The sequence below is a fragment of the Squalius cephalus genome, assembly GCF_949319135.1.
Source record: "Squalius cephalus genome assembly, chromosome: 12".
NCBI classification, from domain to species: Eukaryota; Metazoa; Chordata; class Actinopteri; order Cypriniformes; family Leuciscidae; genus Squalius; species Squalius cephalus.
This window is the reverse complement of record NC_137133.1, coordinates 21,282,251-21,302,703: the sequence shown is the minus strand read 5'-3', so window position 1 is coordinate 21,302,703 and position 20,453 is coordinate 21,282,251. Positions and strand designations below refer to the sequence as shown.

Here is a 20,453-nt window from a genome sequence, read left to right as displayed (position 1 = left end):
CAATCTTTTCTGCAATTCCTGAATGATGTCATCTGGCGGGTTCAAGACGTTCATTTTGTGCCACAGTGCCGAAGCTGCTAGATTGTTGGTCACCAAAACTCTTCCCCTATAGGATAGCTGTGGTAGCACCCACGACCACTTAGACAACCGGCTACACATCTTCACCACCATTCCTTCCCAATTTTTTGTCTTAAATGTTTCAGTCCCTAAATAAACCCCTAGACATTTAAAGCCATCTTTACTCCATTCAACACCACCTGGGAGCACTGGTGGATTTTTACTTTGTCCACAAAAGAAACCTTCACACTTTTCCCAGTTCACTCTGGCTTAGGGCTGTCACTTTACGTTCGAAAATCGATTGCACAATCGATCGGACTAACCAACGCAAGTTTCGAAAACGAAAATAGGGAATCGATTTTAACGGTCTTTTCTCGGAGCGCGTCCAGCTCGTCATGTTATGCCCGCAGCGAACGCGCGTCATTTGCAACTGCAGGCTCTGACAAACACGCATAACAGCAAATTATCCTTTTGCATAATGTGTCTCTTTTTACTACAAAACTGTGAATTTTCCCGGTATTCAGACAGTTTCATGCATTCAGATACAGATTCGGGCTACGGTCTACAAACGCCTACATAGGCGAAATTTGTTTGACATTTCTAATCGTAAACACAGCCATGTTGAAGACTGAGGTAATGTTTTTCATATATGCTGCTATGGCAGTCCACTCTGCTTATTGCTTTTCGAGAATGTTGCACTAGTCATTGTGCGCGAAACTTCACGCCAATAAATCATCAGAAATATTGCTGACTTGAGCGCGTCAGGCGCGGCGCACCCTCTTAACGTTCGTCTTAATGCCTGTTAGTTGTCCGTGGATTTGCCCATATTTGGCGTTTTATTTTTCAATTTTCGATTTTACAATCGATTCAATGAACACTTATGTCTCAAAAATCGAACAGGATTTTTTAACAAAAGTGACAGCCCTACTCTGGCTGTTGACGCATTTTCATAAATTTTCAGTGTTTCCATTAAAACAGACACATCTCGTTCATTCTTAATAAAAATTGTAACATCGTCAGCATATGCAACAAGCTTAATAGGCTTCTCAACTGTAATCCCTTGGAGTGTTTTCCTTAACTTGCAAAGAAGGGGTTCAATGGCCAATGAATACAACATCCCTGATAGCGGGAATCCTTGTCTGATTCCTCTCAGCACTGCAACAGGCCGACTGAGCCCACCACCTACTTTCAACATAACAGAAGCATCCTTATACAGCATTTGAATCCATGAAATGAAACTCTGACCAACACCAAAAGCTTCAAGCGTTTTAAACAAATAAAAATGGCTAACTCGGTCAAACGCTTTCTCCTGGTCAATTGCGAGAATACCAACATTTTCACTGTTCAAATTTGTAATGTCTATTATGTCTCTTACAAGAAATAGATTGTCCATTATTGTTCGATTAGGAATGCAATATGTTTGATATTCATTGACCATATATTCTAAAAAAGGTTTCAATCTATTAGCAAGACACTTTGCCAAAATTTTGTAATCTGTACATAACACAGCCACAGGTCTCCAATTTTTTTAACATACCAAGATCACCTTTTTTGGGTAATAGAGATAAAACTGCTCGTTTACAACTAGTAGGCAATTCATGTTTTTGATAACAATAATTAAAAATTTCATAAAAATCGTCTTTCAGTTGGTTCCAGAAATGTTTATAGAACTCAGACGGCAGTCCATCGATACCAGGTGTTTTTCCAGTTGAGAGTTTCTGAACAGCTTCAGACAGTTCTTTTAACTGAAGGCCAGAGTCAAGCTGTTTACTCTGTTCATCGGAAAGAGTCAATAAGTCTTTATGTAATTCTTCAATGCATCCCATATCACATTGTCCTTCTGCAAATAAGTCTTTGTAAAAGTCCAAAGCAATTTTTCTCATTTCATTTGGATCTGAAATCACATTCCCATTTAAATCTTTCAAATGCAACATCATTTTTTTTTCTCTTTCTTTCTTCTCAAGATTAAAAAAGAAGGAACTAGGTGCATCCATTTCTCACACAAATGCAAAGCGAGCTCTAATTAAAGCCCCCTTCGCTTTCTCGTGAAATAAAGAAGCTAAAACTCTTTTCTTTTCTTCCAGCTTTCCAACTGTCTCAACATCACCAACAATTAATTCACTTTCAATCTGTTTTATCTCTTTTTCTAATTCAGAAACAGTTTTTTTGATCCTACCATTTGTGCTATATATATAATTCTGACAAAATATTCTAATTTGTGCTTTTCCTATATCCCACCACTGAACAATATCCTCATAATTACTTTTCTGTTTTTTCCACTCCATCCAAAACACATTAAACTTTTCACAAAAAAGCACATCTTGTAGCAATTTCACATTAAAATGCCAGTAATAGCTATGACTTTGTGACTTTCTTACATTTATATCAATTAAACATAAATGGTGATCAGAAAACCCATTAGGACAAATTGTAGATTTTAAAATTCTATTACTTTTACTTGTATTAACATAGAATCGGTCTAATCTGGCAGTATTAATATGATCATGAGAAACCTTTACCCACGTATACTGCTTAACTGTAGGGTGTTGCTGTCTCCATACATCAACTAAATTAGAATTACTAATAACATCCTGTAAACATTTGGCAGAAGAGGGGTGAGGTTCTTCCCCATTTCTGTCTAAAGTAAAGTTTTCTGTACAGTTCCAATCACCCCCTAAGATCAACCATGCATTTTCATCACAACTTTGTTTTAAAAAATTAAATAATTTTTTAAAACCGTGTATCCTCTCCGCTCCATTATTTGATGCATAAATGTTAATAAAAACAAAAACCAACCCATTTATACTTCCTTGAACAGCCAAAATTCTTCCTCTTTCTATTTCATTAACAGACACATTAGTTATATCAATCGTCTTTGAAAATAAAATAGCAACTCCTCCACTAACATTTGTACCATGACTCATATATAAATCACTTCTCCACCCCATTTTCCAATCCACTTCAATTTTCACATCACTATGTGTCTCTTGTACAAATGTTATATCAATATTTTTATTTTGTATATAACATGCTCTTTTCCTACAATCTCTTCCTCCATTGATATTAATAGATCCTATTCTAAGGCTCTCCATGAAAAAAGAGGTAAGAAAAAGGGAAGAAAGCGAAAAGAAAACAAGACAAAAAGGGATAGATAGTTCACCAATTGTGCTTCCTTCATGACTCAACTATAAAGAAATTAAAAGAACTTTTTCTTTTCTCAAGTTTGTTACCATTTTTTTCAATCTGAATCTCTTTCTTCTACTTAGCTCTTCATAACCGACAGCCTTTTGTATTTTAATCACTGAAGCCAAAAACTTTTTCACATCAGGAAAAAAATCTTTTACTTCGACTTTTCTTCCAAATGTTTCATCAAGGAAATCATTTATCTCTTTTACAGTATACAACTCATTCTCGTCATAATTGGAGGGAATATCTGACATTTCAGAAATACAATCATCATCAACCATCTCTTCATTCACATCAGTGCTTTCAGAGAGCTGAGACAAGGGTATATCGAGTCGATTCTCAACAGTGTCTAATTCAACCAAACTTTCAAGAAGAGATTTTTTCGCGTCACTAGTCCCTGCCTCTTCACAACTCCTCTTCTTATTTTCTCCTCCACAATTATTTTTTTTCCCTTTTTTCTTCCCTGATTCCTTTTCAACCGATTCCTTTTGGCCTATGTTTTCAGTAGTGCCTACGTTCGTTTTGTTCATGAGTGTTCAATTCACTTTGTTCTTTATCGGTTTCATTTGTCTCAGTTTCTTTACTTTTATCCGCATTCTCCGCTTCACCCTCGACCGCCTGTTCACTTTCATTTGTTTTATTAGTATTGTCCTCGGCTTGTGTTTTTTGCGGGCAATCCATTTTTTTATGCCCGACATTACCGCACTTGAAACATTTCAAATGATTGGTATTCGCATAGATCATATACGATTTGTCTTCATGTTTAACCCGAAACGAGATGTCTAACGTCGGCGATTCTTAAAACACTGCCGCCTAAAAGACAGCACATGTTTTAAAGTTTCCATTTTACACCCGAGTGGAATTAAAGTCATTCCACTTACTATTTTCCCGAACCTCTGCAGTTCATTTTCAATGCATATATTGGGTATATATGGTGGACAATTCGAAATGTTCACTCTTGACGACTGCGACACCAAAGGTGAAACAATAACAAACGCTCCACTTACCCAAACTCCGCTCACGATGATTTTACTCACAAAACTTTGATCCTTTAGGAACACCACCACGGCCTTGTTCATCCTAGAAGCGGATACAATATTTTCGAATCCAATTTGTTCTCCGATAGCGACTAGCACGTCCTCGACTGTCACACTAGCGTCAGGCACACACCTGACTCCATGGCGGAGCGACCCAGATGGAACTTCCATCTCTGCCCTCCGCCCGACATGAGAAAAAAACTTTTACCTGGCGACTATTTTTCCTCAAAATCTAAATTATTCAAATTAAACCTTTAACTAAAAAACATCAACAAAAAAAAACACCAAAAAAAAAAGAAAAAAGAAACGAGAATAGTAAAGGAAAACTACCCCCAGAAACGCTCCTCTCACCCGTGAGACGCTCACATTCCCCCCAAACTCCCAGCATGCACCAAGAGAGAGAGAGAGAGAGAGAGAGAGAGAGAGAGAAAAGGAACACGGCAGAGCAATGGGGTTTGATAAAAAGCTTCCTGTATGATAAATACTAAGAAAAGATTAAAGTGATTCTGGTAGAATCCATACTGTAATCATGTTTCTCTGTGTGTGTGTGTGTGTGTGTATGTATGTGTGTGTATGTGTGTGTGTGTGTGTGTGTGTGTGTGTGCATGGTTGGGCAAAATATATATATTTTTTTTTAATTCACAAGCGTGCATTTGAATTTAACTGCCAGTGCAGGAATGGTGAACTGAAATTTGAATTGGAATGACAAGTCATCCTGGTCTCATTGTTCATACGTAGGTATTAATATGTAACATTTACAGATAAAAAACGTGCACTTTTGTACATTTGGATAGATGCTGAAATGTACAATTTGGATCTATTGACAATATTTAAACAAACATTATTAGGTATTTACAGCTAAAGAAACAAAATATTCACAAATCTTTATATTATACAGATATTTGTATAATCGCCCTTTTACCATTATATAAATACATTTTAGACCCTTAACTCTACCCTCAAACCCAGTATACCTACTATATTCAAACTAAAACAGAATATATAAAATGTAATGGACAGAAATGTATAGGAAAATTGCAAATATTTATAGCAAAAATGTCAAAAGTGGTACCAAAAGTAGTCCAAATGACGATGTGTTGCAGTCGCAGTTCTCTCTGGCGGAATATAATGTTTTTTTATATGGCACAGAGCAGAATTTAAGTTATTAAAATCGCTGAAAATCTTAACCCGATCCCCTCCATTAAGGCGCGCATTTCTCATTCAAACACACATCACCCAAAACATGGCATGTCACGATATATGACGAAGCAGGCGAGATCCAATGAACGTAAAACGTGTCATAAACCTTCTTGAGGTGGTACTTTTTTATTTAGACAGAATGGAGGATTTGACATTTACGGATCTGTTTACAGATTTGTGACATTTTTTAATCTGTTCTTCAGAAGCTCCGGTGGATCTGCGCTCAAGTGCTGACGTTTTCAGCCCTGTCAAAATAAAAGTCCCGTATAAGCCAATGCTGATCATTAAAACATGCCAAATATCGGCCTCTGCAATATATCGGTCGACCACTGTTATCAAGGTTTCCATATGATGTGTATATAAGATAAGTGAGTAAAATATCATGAAAAACTAGAAAAATGCATTTCCGGAGGAACTGCAAAGTGTGCTTGCTCGGGTGCAGTGCACTAACGTTAGCAGGTAGTGGATAGATGCGAGATGCGAGAAAAAATGCGAGAATGCGAGAAAAAAGATGTAAAACTGTCTTTTATTTTTTAATTTAATTCCTCAATCAGCGCTGGACCGGCATTTTCTGTCTTCCGCTGAGCCCTGGCCGTAGACAGATCATATGTTTTACCCTGTCAATGCAGTGGTCTGCGTTGCGCTGATCTTATTCACACTATCGAGTGTAGGTGCAGCATTCTAACATTGAGTCATAATGAGCTGTTTGTGAAGAAATTATCCGCTTCCAAATTATGTCATTTTAATCACGAAATTGAAACATTAAAAAACAATTTGCTCTTTATGGTGTGCGCGTGATAGAGCGCGGCAGCAACGAACCATCAGCTTGCAGCGTAACAACATTGAATGCTCGGCCCAACAGCTGATCATAGCTGTACAGGGCACCTTATTATTTTCCATCTCCATAAATATATCTAGTAGTAAAGCTAATGCAAGGGCTAGAAATCTATTAATCTTTTGCTGATACTTCCTTAGCTGTGTCTGAAACCGCTCACTCGTTCACTAATCCCGTATAGTGAATGGCAGTTGAGTGCACTACATCAGCAAAGAATTCGGACGCTGACATAATTATCACGCGCCAGAGAGCTCAGACAATTTGTCATAAACATTACCTACCCATCTTTAATATTTCCTTTTTTTGGCTGTATGAATTGTATGTAACAATTGTATGTATGTATTTTTCAGGTTTATTGCGTTATTTGATTAAAAAAAAAGATAATAAAAACACTTGCTTGTCATATTTATTTACTTTTTACATTTATATGTGAAAATAAAAGAGAACAAAACACTACACAACACATTTGTTTATTCAAATATAGATATAACGGTATATATAAATAAATAACCAGGCGTCTGGTCTTATAAATGATTGTTTTCTAACTCGCGTGCACCGTTGCCATGGTGACATTTTTGTTTATTTTTCATTCGCGCTCTATCGCCTTATTGTGTTGGATTGTGGGAAATAGTGTCTCAGTAAGTGTACTACATCCTATGCACTCGAATTCAGAGAGGATTGTGGGTAAAAGTAGTGAAGAATGTAGGGAATGATGTCGTTCACTCAGAATTCGGACACCACTACAAAATGGCCGACACCCTAAATAGTGCACTATATAGTGGATAGGGAGCGATTTCAGACACAGCTCTTGTCATCATGGAGAGCGCAGTTCACGGTTGCATAGCAACGACAGACGCCACAGGAGAACAAGCGCTTGTGGAAAGGAGACAGCGGCGCGCTCGCGCTTTCCACTTGTTTTTACACATCTAGAGAGACGTTGTTGATTGTTTGAGCATGTGACTGCGCGTTTCTCCTTGTTTTCTATTGTTATGCGCAGCATATTTCCCGTGCGCACAAACACAACCACAGACAATGAATTGTTTGTTCGGTTAGCGAAGAAGAGCATGATGTATTTTGTATAAAGTTTTTTTTTGTTTTGTTATTAACTGCTTTGAGAACTGGAAATGCACAATTCATGCATACAAATCTGTAAATATTAACTAGAAAAATGCATTTCCGGGGGAACTGCAAAGTGTGCTTGCTTGGGTGCAGTGCACTAACGTTAGCAGGTAGTGGATAGATGCGAGATGCGAGAAAAAATGCGAGAATGCGAGAAAAAAGATGTAAAACTGTCTTTTATTTTTGAATTTAATTCCTGAATCAGCACTGGACCGGCATTTTCTGTCTTCCGCTGAGCCCTGGCCGTAGACAGATCATATGTTTTACCCTGTCAATGCAGTGGTCTGCGTTGCGCTGATCTTATTCACACTATCGAGTGTAGGTGCAGCATTCTAACATTGAGTCATAATGAGCTGTTTGTGAAGAAATTATCCGCTTCCAAATTATGTCATTTTAATCACGAAATTGAAACATTAAAAAACAATTTGCTCTTTATGGTGTGCGAGTGATAGAGCGCGGCAGCAACGAACCATCAGCTTGCAGCGTAACAACATTGAATGCTCGGCTGAACAGCTGATCATAGCTGTACAGGGCGCCTTATTATTTTTCATCTCCATAAATATATCTAGTAGTAAAGCTAATGCAAGGGCTAGAAATCTATTAATCTTTTGCTGATACTTCCTTAGCTGTGTCTGAAACCGCTCACTCGTTCACTAATCCCTACATAGTGAAAGGCAGTTGAGTGCACTACATCAGCAAAGAATTCGGACGCTGACATAATTATCACGCGCCAGAGAGCTCAGACAATTTGTTATAAACATTACCTACCCATCTTTAATATTTCCTTTTTTTGGCTGTATGAATTGTATGTAACAATTGTATGTATGTATTTTTCACGTTTATTGCGTTATTTGATTTAAAAAAAGATAATAAAAACACTTGCTTGTCATATTTATTTACTTTTTACATTTATATGTGAAAATAAAAGAGAACAAAACACTACACAACACATTTGTTTATTCAAATATAGATATAACGGTATATATAAATAAATAACCAGGCATCTGGTCTTATAAATGATTGTTTTCTAACTCACGTGCACCGTTGCCATGGTGACATTTTTGTTTATTTTTCATTCGCGCTCTATCGCCTTATTGTGTTGGATTGTGGGAAATAGTGTCTCAGCAAGTGCACATCGTATGTACACTCGAATTCAGAGAGGATTGTGGGTAAAAGTAGTGAAGAATGTAGGGAATGATGTCGTTCACTCAGAATTCGGACACCACTACAAAATGGCTGACACCCTAAATAGTGCACTATATAGTGGATAGGGAGCGATTTCAGACACAGCTCTTGTCATCATGGAGAGCGCAGTTCACGGTTGCATAGCAACGACAGACGCCACAGGAGAACAAGCGCTTGTGGAAAGGAGACAGCGGCGCGCTCGCGCTTTCCACTTGTTTTTACACATCTAATGTGCGTTCCATTCGACAGGGTCCATATGCAGTGTTCACTGCTCCTCTGCTCCCTGAGCACGGTATATCAGTTGAAGTGGACTTCACTGACAATAACCGCTCATTTGAAACGCCCTGCAAATGTCATCAAAGAAAGTCAACGACGGAGTCGCGCAGATTATGATATAACATAAATATATATAGGACTACATTCATATTTTAATTTTTATTATTATATTATATATTTACAATTATATTGCACTATTTTACAACTACCTAAAATAAAATCACTTTACTTCACAAACTAGCTAAGCTGGCTGCATTCACTGAGGTAAATTATAATCATCAAAAATAGTATATGTAATATTCACAACAATAACCGTTAAAAATACTGTCATTTGTATAACAATGGCGAAATGTATGAATACTTACACACATACGTAAACTCCTCCATCGTTAGTTATGACCGTTCTGACTGGTGGTGATGACGTGGTGCGCGAAATGACAGTTGGGTGATCATGGCTCTCCACTTCCTGTGAAGTGATGTATCAATGTTCCCTTATTCCCTATGCCGTGCGCAGTGCCCTTCGAACTGAACATGTTCGCTCCCTTCGGATTAGAATCTAACTTAAGATGGCGGAAAACCCTGTGAAGTCCACTTCGCAGTCCACTTATGGTCAAATGGAACGCACCTGTTGATTGTTTGAGCATGTGACTGCGCGTTTCTCCTTGTTTTCTATTGTTATGCGCAGCATATTTCCCGTGCGCACAAACACAGCCACAGACAATGAATTGTTTGTTCGGTTAGAGAAGAAGAGCATGATGTATTTTGTATAAAGTTGTTTTTTTGTTGTTGTTATTAACTGCTTTGAGAACTGGAAATGCACAATTCATGCATACAAATCTGTATATATTAATAAATACAGATGATTAAATTAGACCAATGCAAAAAACGAAATACATGCCTGCATTTATTAAGACAAACCTAGTAAAAACGAATGCAGTATATACACTGACTTGGCAGCTCTGTGAAATGTAATACAACAGTGCCACCTACTGTCTAAATGCATTAACATTAAAAGTGTGAGGTGAACTCTTGCATAGACATAGGTAAATGGGTTTGTCTATTAGCCTGAAATAAAACTTTTTTTTTTTAAATTCAGATCTTGTGCTTCCTCACATTGGAGTCCCGAGTTCATGTATAAAGTTTGGTTTCGATACGTGACAGAGTTCCTGAGATATGGACGACTTCCTGTTTGGCGACTACGCCGCCGATTTCGTTTGGCTGTGACGGGCAAACGCTTCCGAAAATCAAAAATCCTTCTAGTAACTTTTGTGAGGCTTGGTCCAAGGATCATGTACGTCCAGTTTCGTGAAGTTCGGACCAAATTTGTGACCTGTGAAACTTAAGTTTAGCTTTCTGTTCAATCCAATATTGCGGACAAACGACATGGACTCGTGATGTCATCTTCGCGAGCAACTTACAGCGGTACTGACCGTACATTTTAAAGTTGGAACGGTGTCTCTGTCTCAAAGGGCCTAGGCGCAGGAGCTGGCCAAATAGCTGGGGGGGGGGCTTGCCAAATAATGTAAAATTTTGTAATTTTTTTTTATTTTTTATCTTGTACATCCTCACATTGGCGTCTCGAGTTAATGTACAAAGTTTGGTTTCGATACGTGACAGCGTTCCTGAAATATGAACTACTTCCTGTTTTGGCGACTACGCCGCTGATTTCGTTTGGCTGTGACGGGCAAACGCTTCCGAAAATCAAAAATCCTTCTAGTAACTTTTGTGAGGCTTGGTCCAAGGATCATGTACGTCTAGTTTCGTGAAGTTCGGACCAAATTTGTGACCTGTGAAACTTTAGTTTCGCTTTCTGTTCAATCCACTATGGCGGACAAACGACATGGACTCGTGATGTCATCTTCGCGAGCAACTTACACCGGTACTGACCGTATGTTTTAAAGTTGGAACGGTGTCTCTGTCTCAAAGGGCCTAGGCGCAGGAGCTGGCCAAAATTTTTCTCCCGGGAATAATAATAATAAGAAGAAGAAGAAGAAGAAAACTTAAGAAGAACAATAAGTGTGCTGCTTTCAGCAAGCACACTTAATAATAATAATAATAAGAAAACTTAAGAAGAACAATAAGTGTGCTGCTTTCAGCAAGCACACTTAATGAAATCATTTATTAAAAGCTAAACGTACACGGGCTTTATATTCAAGAAGTAATATGATTTAACTACACACGTCTCATCTCTGTATGTTTGACCATCTCAGTATTCAGCACCACGGACAGCGACCACCACTGCTGTGTTTACTGGCAGCATTTTTACCGTAGTCTCATGTTGTGTTTGTAATAGACTGATCTAATGTTGTATGGGTTGTGAAGGAGGGTGGCCACTGTCTGATACCACAGCTTGGCTAACAGCATTAAATATGAATGATTCATAAAATCAAAACTGACAGAAGCAATTGAAAGAGGAATGTGTGTTTGGAGGATTAAAAATGCATCACAGGCATCACTTATGGATGAATGCTCGCACTCCCACCTTTCAAAAAAAGACTACAACAAGAGACAAGAGGACAAAAGGTGTGACGACACACTCAACTGCTTGTGCGCACACATAGTGGCTACATATCCGGGTTTTGCATTTCCAGTAACACATTATTTTATATGGGATTTCACTAGATGTTAGTAGCCAATACTGTTAATACACAACTTAATGAAAAACGGGGAATTTAAAACTCTCAATCTTCATTTTTCACTAATGATTTTAGCCTAAAGGAAAATGCATGTCTTAAAGTGCTCGATTTTTTTTGCTCGATTGCTAAAACACATTTCCACTTAACCTATAGCACATTTTCCAATTGTACAAACCTCAAACTTTCAAGGGAAATCAAACATTCAACTCAACACTGTATCATATATAATCAAATTCAGACTTTGACTTCAACTGACTAATAAAACTGACTAATAAAACCATCAAATACACACTGAACACTCAATAAAACCACATATCAATCACTACAATGAATGAGCTTTTTCTTTCTTTCGAAGCAACAGCATAACACTAGTGTAATCTAACTTCTTGAGTATGCAGAACACAACAATAATACTGTACAGTACCACACTGTTTTCATAAAATTAAACTGTTTGAGGGGGAAAAAAAACATTTGTGATACTGTAAGTTGGAAATGAATGAACTCAAAATCAAATGCCAAAAATATACTGTAGAGTAGATCATGTGGAAAACAATATGAATATGACAACAAAGATTATGATTACAATATGAGTTTTGACATATTATGGTCTTTGTACCATTAAAATATCCTGCAAGTTTCATAGTTTAAAACTTCCTCATAAACACAGGATTTATTTAATCAAGCTCAACAAATCTCTTTGAATATTGTGGGATCTGTGACATCACATGGGCAAATTCATTAGCATAAGACTTCCTCCAGAGCACGACATTAACAAACACTTATACTTCATCACACTATAGGCTCCGCCAACTATCGTTCAGTCCGCTAACCCGGACGTCAAGGTCACTGCCTTGTTTTACGAGTACAGAACCTATATGTACTACAGTAGAACTTTGAGGTCTGAGGCTCGAGGTCATGGTGCAAAGGACCTTAGGTTGAAATTACTCCGAACCATCCCTTTATGTATAAAGCAAAACTTATGCGAGTAATGCGACGTACTGCTGATATTTAAGCTACACCATGATGCACTACGCTACTTCTGACGTCATAAGTTGTGCAAGTTGCGCTTTAGGCGTAAATAGACTGCATATGGCAGTTTGGCCGGAAGCTAGAATTTTACTTTGTAACGTGTTAAATATGAATATTTTTCTTACACAGACTCATCGCTTCGCTTCAGAAGGCTTTTATTCAACCCCCGGAGATGTGTGGAGCATTTATGATGGATAGGTGTGCTTTTATGGACTTTAAAACATTTTTGGGTGAACTATCTCTTTAATATGCCTCTGGTCATAGAGCTTTTCAGATAGATTCTGAGGCTTTTCAAGTCGGGTAGAATCTGCGATCTCTGACCCAGTTTGTTTTCTGGCTTCCATGGCTGCAATACGCTGTGTTTTCCGGGTGTCGAAATACTATTGGATAAATTGACAGTGGGCAGGATCACACAGACCAACACAAAACAGACATTCCGACAAAGAGTGCACATTTCAAAGTAGAATAACTGACATGTAACATACTTGGCAATATTTTGAGTGGTTTGCTTGGTTTGTTTATAAACCTATACATATAAGAAACCTACCCTGTACACATTGCAAGTGTTGCCAGTTTGCATGGATTTGACACCCAGGGCCCTATTTTAACGATCTGAAACGCAAGTGTCAAGCGCAAAGCGCAAGTAACTTTGTGGGCGGGTCTTGGGCGCTGTTGCTATTTTCCCGGCGGGATAAATGACTCTTGCGCCCGGTGCAAATCTAAAAGGGGTTGGTCTGAAGTAGCTTCATTATTCATAGGTGTGGTTTGGGCGTAACGTGAAATAAACCAATCAGAGCGTCATCTCACATTCCCTTTAAGAGCAGGCGCGCTTGTTCTATAGCGGATTCCTATTATAACGGCGGATTTGCCAGGCGCGCGCCAGGAGCAGTTCACAGCCGAGGAGACGTTCTCGTCAGGGACGTTGGGGATGGAGAAACACACCCAAATTAACTTCGGTTAAACAGGCGTATGATAATTTGGGTAAATGTGTAAGCTAGATTTTATAATAAACTCTATCTATCTATCTATCTATCTATCTATCTATCTATCTATCTATCGTAATAATGTATGATTTGCAAAAATGAAAACCGCTGCTTCTGTGTAGATGAGAGAATCAAAGTGTATGCGCGTTGTGCACACTCTACATTGTTTATGGCCAAGCATGCACCCTTAAAATAGCATAATGAACAGCGTGCAAGGCGCCACTGACTTTAGACTAGGTTTTTTCTGGTCAGTGGCACAATTGTTTTATGGAACAGCAAAATAGCACCAAGGATTGTTTGCGCCGGAACACGCCTCCTTTTTTGCACTGAACCGCCCAGGGAGCGCAAGTTCATTCCCTAGTTTAGCGACGTGCTTCTGTGGAGGGAAAAGCGCGCTTTGCGCGGGTGCAAAATAGGAATGATACATGCGTCGGTGTACAAAGTCAATTGCGCTGGGTGCAAGATAGGGCCCCCATTGTGTAATGTGTGTGTATATCTCTTATCACTTGTGGATGATATTTCATAACTGATGAGATTCAGTGCTGCTGAAGCTGCATCAAAGTTGAGGTTTGAGCTTCATAATAGTAAATTATTTTCTTTTTCTAAATGTTTTTTAAGTGAAAAATTACAAAACAAATGTCAATTTAAAGAATATTAATGATAATGCTAAATTATAGCATAACCAGTATACTATCAGATCACATTTCTGGTATGGTCGATGAAGTGGTATTTGAGACTCATTGATGGGTACAAGACAAAAAGGCTGCACTAAGGAGTGTGCCATCAGCCATGAAACATCGCTAAACCCTTGAGCAAGACACCTAACCTCAGCTTACTCCAGGCTAGCTGAACCTCAGTACTGGAGGCCACTTTGGATAAAAAGCATTTGCTAAATGACTGCATACAGGAGTCAACAAATCACCACATCCTTGTATTTATCCAAACTAATGCATGGGTCACAAAGTTGCTTTACTGCACCTGCCTTGACTGCCAACGAAAAGACTAAGTCAAAAGACAAAGTTGAAAGCATTCTGTAGATTTCAAAAGAGTTCTCGTCATTATAAGTGCAGAAGCATAATAACACCTTTCATAGGCCCAAGTCTGCTGTTCGAACTGAGAATAAACCACCTGTTGTGAGGCACATGCTTTCATATATTCTGAGCTCATGTCATGGCACGAGTGCAGACACATTCACATCCATTATTTTTTCTCAAGCCTTTTTCCAGTCTTTTTATGAGTTCTCAGGTCAGACCTTGTTAGCTTTTGGGAATAAGCTATGCTTCTTTACTTGCTACATTTGCCATTAACTTCAGAGGATTTTCATTCTTTTATGAGCTGAGTGTATTTGAGGTCTGAGGAGGCACCTCTTGTAACAATATTCTACACGAATCAGCATTCATTTTCTTCTTGTGCTCCTTACTAATTTCAGTTTCTCTCTTGATCTGTCAGTGCGACGGACTTCTTCATGCAGTCAAACAGGCCTTCGTCTCAGGTAAAACGGTGCCGGTGTTGTTTTAAAAGCCCAGCTCTGTCGTAAGCTCATAAAATGTGAAAGGGTCTTTGGCGGATGTTCCAGCCTGAGCTTGATTCTGTGGATGGGCACCACCAGGGAATGTACTCAGCCCTGCAAGTCTCTTCACTTCTCTGTTCACTTCACTAAACTCTGTTCAATTATTGACCACCCTGTATACTCCCATATACACCCATTCTCCAGTAATAGTTTTGGAGTATGCAGAAAGCCTGGATGATGATGGTGTACCCTGCAATGACCCTTCATCCCCGCCATCAACCACATATCACAAAATGTGAGCTTTGTTTATTTTATCTCTATTTCTGGTGGGTCTTTTGTGATGGGCTTATTCCACAGGATTTCCAGGGATGAGGAATGGCTTTCCGCTTTCAAAGGCATCAAATGCTTGATGGAAGCCACCTGACACGAAAGAGGGCGGGCGGGTGATTGTTTTTTTTTTTTTGTGAGTAGACCATAGAGATCTGTTTAATATTTGCATTAGCCAGTGTTAGTTGTCACCTTCCTTTCCCTAACCAAAAGAGAGAGGCTGAAAGCATCGCCCACATAGGTCGATAAAAGCCCATAATTACTCTTCTTTCCATATGCATGAGGCATCTGCATGCAAAATGTCAGCAATGCAGGGTTCCCCACACCACCCCACCATCCACCTACTTCTGCAAACCGAGACAGCACAGGTAAGCATTCAAAACTGCTGTCAGAAGATGACGTGCTTAAGGTGCCATTGGGAATTTAATTCAAAAGGGTAAAGAAGGGAGTGACTTGTTCATTTACAGCATGCAACATAATCAGTGACCTGCGCTTTTAGAGTCATTGCTCATTACTCTCAAACAATTTAAGAGGGCTAAGAGCATTTTTCCTGGAACAGACAAAAAACGAAGTTCTTTTTTTTTATGCACAAATGATAAATGATAATGAGTCTGAGGAATAATAACTGTGATTCACTCGGCACTAAGTCACTAACCATTCTCAACTGTGACAGTTCTCATCTCTCACTACCAAAATCATCTCTGGTTGAGGTAATCAAAAGAAACCTGCGAATCACTGAAAGCACACGGTGCCTTTTCAATTTACACTTCATCTGTACCAACGGCATGCCGTAATATTGCATGAGAATGAGGATGAGTTGCCTGCGGGAAGTGCCAGCTGCCCCACTGTGCTGGTGTCTTCCAAACCAGTCCCTCCCTGATAGCATCAGCCATTGATGTTAAACATAGCAACACAGAGGGGATCTTAACTAAGATTAGTTTTTGTCATAAATGCGGGATACATTACAGAGACGTTCGACAAGCCATTCAACTTTAAACAAGTGTGGTAATATTGTCGGATGCCTTTATCTTTCAAAAATGGATATCTTTCACGCAATATATTGTTGTATCTCTGAAGGTGGTTGGTAGTTGTATTGGCTCTGCATCTCTTCTGCATCTGAAGAAGGCTTTGAAAAGTAAAGCTGGCACTCTCTCCTCAAACCAGCACAGTCTGAACAAACACTAAGATCTAACATTGAGCAATTTACAGTCTAAAGAGAGGTAATTTTTCTCCAGTGCATTGCCAGTCAGACTTGACCCAGGTCCAAGTTTGTGTGCAGCAGGGAAGTAAATGTGGGCAATTACCATACTCAAGCTTTGGCCGGTGATTCTGTGTCCAGCTGCTGCATTCTCAGCCTGATCCTTCTCTGTGTAGCAGTAGGGGATTTCCCCTTTCCTTTTCTTTGCGACACCATTTGACAGCTTCAAAAGAGCTTAGTGCAGAGTCCGTTTACCGTTACATTAACCCATACAATTTGTATTATGCATTTCCTGAACATGTACTTGCTAATCAAACACTTTATATGAACAAACTACTAATCTATAAAACACAATTGGTCTACCGACCTTTTACTATTGTGTCAATTGATGTTGATATGCGCGAGGGAGAGAGAGAGCAATAGCCTACAGTGCTCGTGTTGTTTGAAGGCGGTGAGAGTGCGCGCGCGCGGCCGGGGCTCTCTCTGCTTGTTCTTATGCGCCTGTCCACTGATCTAAATAATTCGTTGTTACGACGACTTGAACGACGAACTAATTCCCTCCCTCATTTTGATTTAACGAATTACAACGTGGCTACAATATAATAAAACGAGGGAACAAATTAGTATAACGTGCTGAGGTATTATTTCGTGGCTACGAAACAATATTCACCTGAATATTCACCAATTCACAAAAATATAGGTCTTTAGCATTCACTATTTAATTAATAGTATCAAACTGTTTTTCTTACCTGTGAAGATAGCTTTTCAGTGAAGGCCGACTAGTGTTCTCGTACAGCTTTTTATTCCTTTTGCAAAGAAATTGCCGTTTTTTAATAAGCAGGAAAAATTTCCGACTTTAAACAAATACCCATTTAAATGCTTAGGATGTTTGCGTTATGAGAATGTACAGGGAGACTTTAGATTTAAAAACTGTGTCTCGTTAGGCAATGTTTTCTCAGTCAAATGATAAAATTTCCTATTGATTCAATAGAACGCGTGAGCTCACTAGGGAATACCAATATGGCGGCGCGGTGGCTTCACTGTTTATGACGTCATGAGCTATCCAGTCATTCTATATAGATCAGTGGTCATTACCCTTATATGGGAGTGGGAGGATGAGGTAATCATTGTCGGTGTATTTAAGTGCGTAGATTGGAATCCCTAGAATGTAGGCTTCGTCATACCCGCCCCTCTTCCGGTTTCATTAGAGTCAAGGTAAGCAACGGAGGTCATACACTGTTTCATGGAGTTTCAAAGTGTTTAGAGTATGTGGTTTTATCTTTGAAGGATTCCTGTAACGCTTTTGGCTGAATGCCCTGGAGTTGCGTTAAGCGCTCATTGAAAGCGTTAAGCTGGACATTCGTGAATGTATCCTGACTTCGTGATAACGTGATGTGTGTATGATCCTCGTGTGGTACGTATGATTAGTAGTCTAAATGTTGTTGCGAAGTGGGTTTTATGGGGTTAGTTAAGTTTAACGGGGTTTATTGTGTTTTAGCTGGACATTCAATGAGTGCATCCTGACGTCGTGATAGCATTATGTGTGGTTCGTGAGGTGTGTGTGTGATTCTCCTGTGGTACGTATGATTTAGTACATGTTCTATATTCTTTGAAGTAACGTTAGACTCTGATCTAAGTGTTATGTTTTGTTTTGCAGTCTCCCGTGAACAACGTGATTAATTCAGGTCGTGCTGCTGTTTTTCATGACTAGATTAGTCTCCTTATCTTTTTGTGGACGGACCGTTTTATAATTTTATTATTGCCGTGTTTGGTTTTGTTTTCATTTTATGGTTTGGGTTATTTTTGTTGCGTTCTTAATGAGGGTGGCTTAACCAGTGTGATTTGGGCCGTTGGCCGTGGGGTGTAGTTAATTACATTACATCATATTATATCAGCGCCTCTCTAATGGTCACCTGTTGAGACTAATAATTACTGCTTTGGTTAATCTTTCTCTTTTTGTCTGATGTGATTGTTGTGACGATTTTGTATTTGTATCGTATCCACTAATCTTTCTTATTTTTGTTTCTTTTTGTTTGAGTCAAGGCTGAGTGCGCCGAAGGGGAGGCTAGTCACCTGGGTGAACACATTTGCTGTGAGGTTGGAGCACCAGGGTTGAGCACCTCGACTTATTTGGTTTGCCGTGCACACATAAATGGTTGAGCGCACAGTTGTTTATAGCTAGCTTGCCCCCCCTAAAGTAAACTTTAGCCTTGTTCGTATATATGATTTTTTTTATTAATTCTTTTTTTTATATATATTATTTTGTGGAGACGATACATTTATTGGTTTCTCTTTTTTTTGTGATGTTTTGCTGATGTGATAATTTGCTGAATTATGTACACCTGGAAGAATGTTTTTTTAGTAATGTTCTTAGTATTGTTACAATAAACTCGCCAGTGATTTATACTATTTGAAGATATAAGCAGAATATTTTCTTTTTGAATAAAACTGATTGTTTGTTTTCTGAATCACATGACTCTGACTTTTCTCTGCACCACCGAACCTGGGTTCCTTTGTTTATATTTCCTTGGGTGTAATTCCCAAGGTGGCGTAGTCAGGCTATCTGTATAGAGTTGCATCACCGAAAATACTGCTCCGGTCACATCTGCAACTTACAGATTAGGGCTTCGGAATGCCATCATATCACCAATTATTAAAAGCTCAAAAATTGTCTGTAGTAAAATGTGACATGGAACTGAGACTGTATTGTGAAGCACTGGGTGACATATATATACACACACATATAGATGAATCGCAACATGGACATTTACTAAATTAACAATTACTAAACAAACTATAAAATTGGCTATTGTAAAATGTGATGTACTAAAATGATGTACTGAAAACGTCTCGGTTACGTATGGTAACCCTCGTTCCCTGAGTCCAGGGAATGGAGACGCCTCGTCAGGGGAGTTCCCCTGACGAATTGGGATCACGCTAGGGAGACCAATTGCCTTCGAGTGAATTAAAACGAGCCAATGAACATTGGCATGCAAGATTTGCATTCCGCGGCCCGCCTACCAGTGCGGGTATAAAGGCGGAAGCAAGCGCATACACAAACGCTTTTCGCTGAGGAGCCGAACGGTGTCCAGTCCTCCGCGAAGGTACAGCAGCATGGCGACGGGACGAGGCGTCTCCGTTCCCTGGACTCAGGGAACGAGGGTTACCATACGTAACCGAGACGTTCCCTTTTGTCAGCAGGGAACTCCGACGCCTCGTCGGGGGAGTTCCCCTGACGAATTGGGATCCCTACCAAAACGCCATGGTGCTGGCCCCTTCCAGCGCCCAGCTAAGCTATAGCCCTGCAGCAGTTTCCAGAAATTTTGCGGGAGCTAGCTAGGGAATCACACTGCTGTTCCGCAAGACCCAATCAGTGGATATTGGATAACACTGGGAAAGCGTGCCTGACCCCAAGGAAATAATAGGGGGGGGGGGGGGGACGCTGCGGAACCTGAGGCAGCCTAGAGGAAGGCCCTCAAATACACACATGTACTAACCACGTAGGGTAGTGAAACATATGGCAGTCCATGAAGGTAGTCCCAGTCCGGAGGAGTGAGGAGCGTACTCAACAGGAATGACAGAATGAATCTGTCAAGGGGAAGACACGGCTGAACTGCACGTGGCAATCACGGGTCGCCGCAGGGACCACTGGAAAAAGCACCCAGTCTACTAGCAACTCCTTACTGAAGGTAGCAGACCTGGTGCCGGGCGGTCCGCAACGCCTGGCACCGGAGGGGGTGATGGAGGAACTCACGAGGTTAGCCGTTTGTTGGGTAACCAACGGAGCAAGAAGACGCACGTATCCGTTCACGGAATGGCGTCGCAAGCCGACACACCTATTCCCTCTAATTACTGGCCGTAGCAAGCACTCGGGA

General features: G+C 39.7%; 1 protein-coding gene and 1 long non-coding RNA gene across 17 annotated transcripts in view; both read right to left on the bottom strand.

Annotated features, from left to right (window-relative positions):
- nrxn3b (neurexin 3b) overlaps positions 1-20,453 on the bottom strand; it is an 812,755-nt gene that overhangs the window by 272,409 nt on the left and 519,893 nt on the right. The gene's annotated exons all lie outside the window — the stretch shown is intronic.
- LOC307168734 lies at positions 15,501-19,334 on the bottom strand. Its single transcript, XR_013822965.1, has 2 exons — positions 19,182-19,334; positions 15,501-16,744 (listed from the first exon to the last, which is right to left on the bottom strand). It is a non-coding gene; the product is annotated as an uncharacterized lncRNA (long non-coding RNA).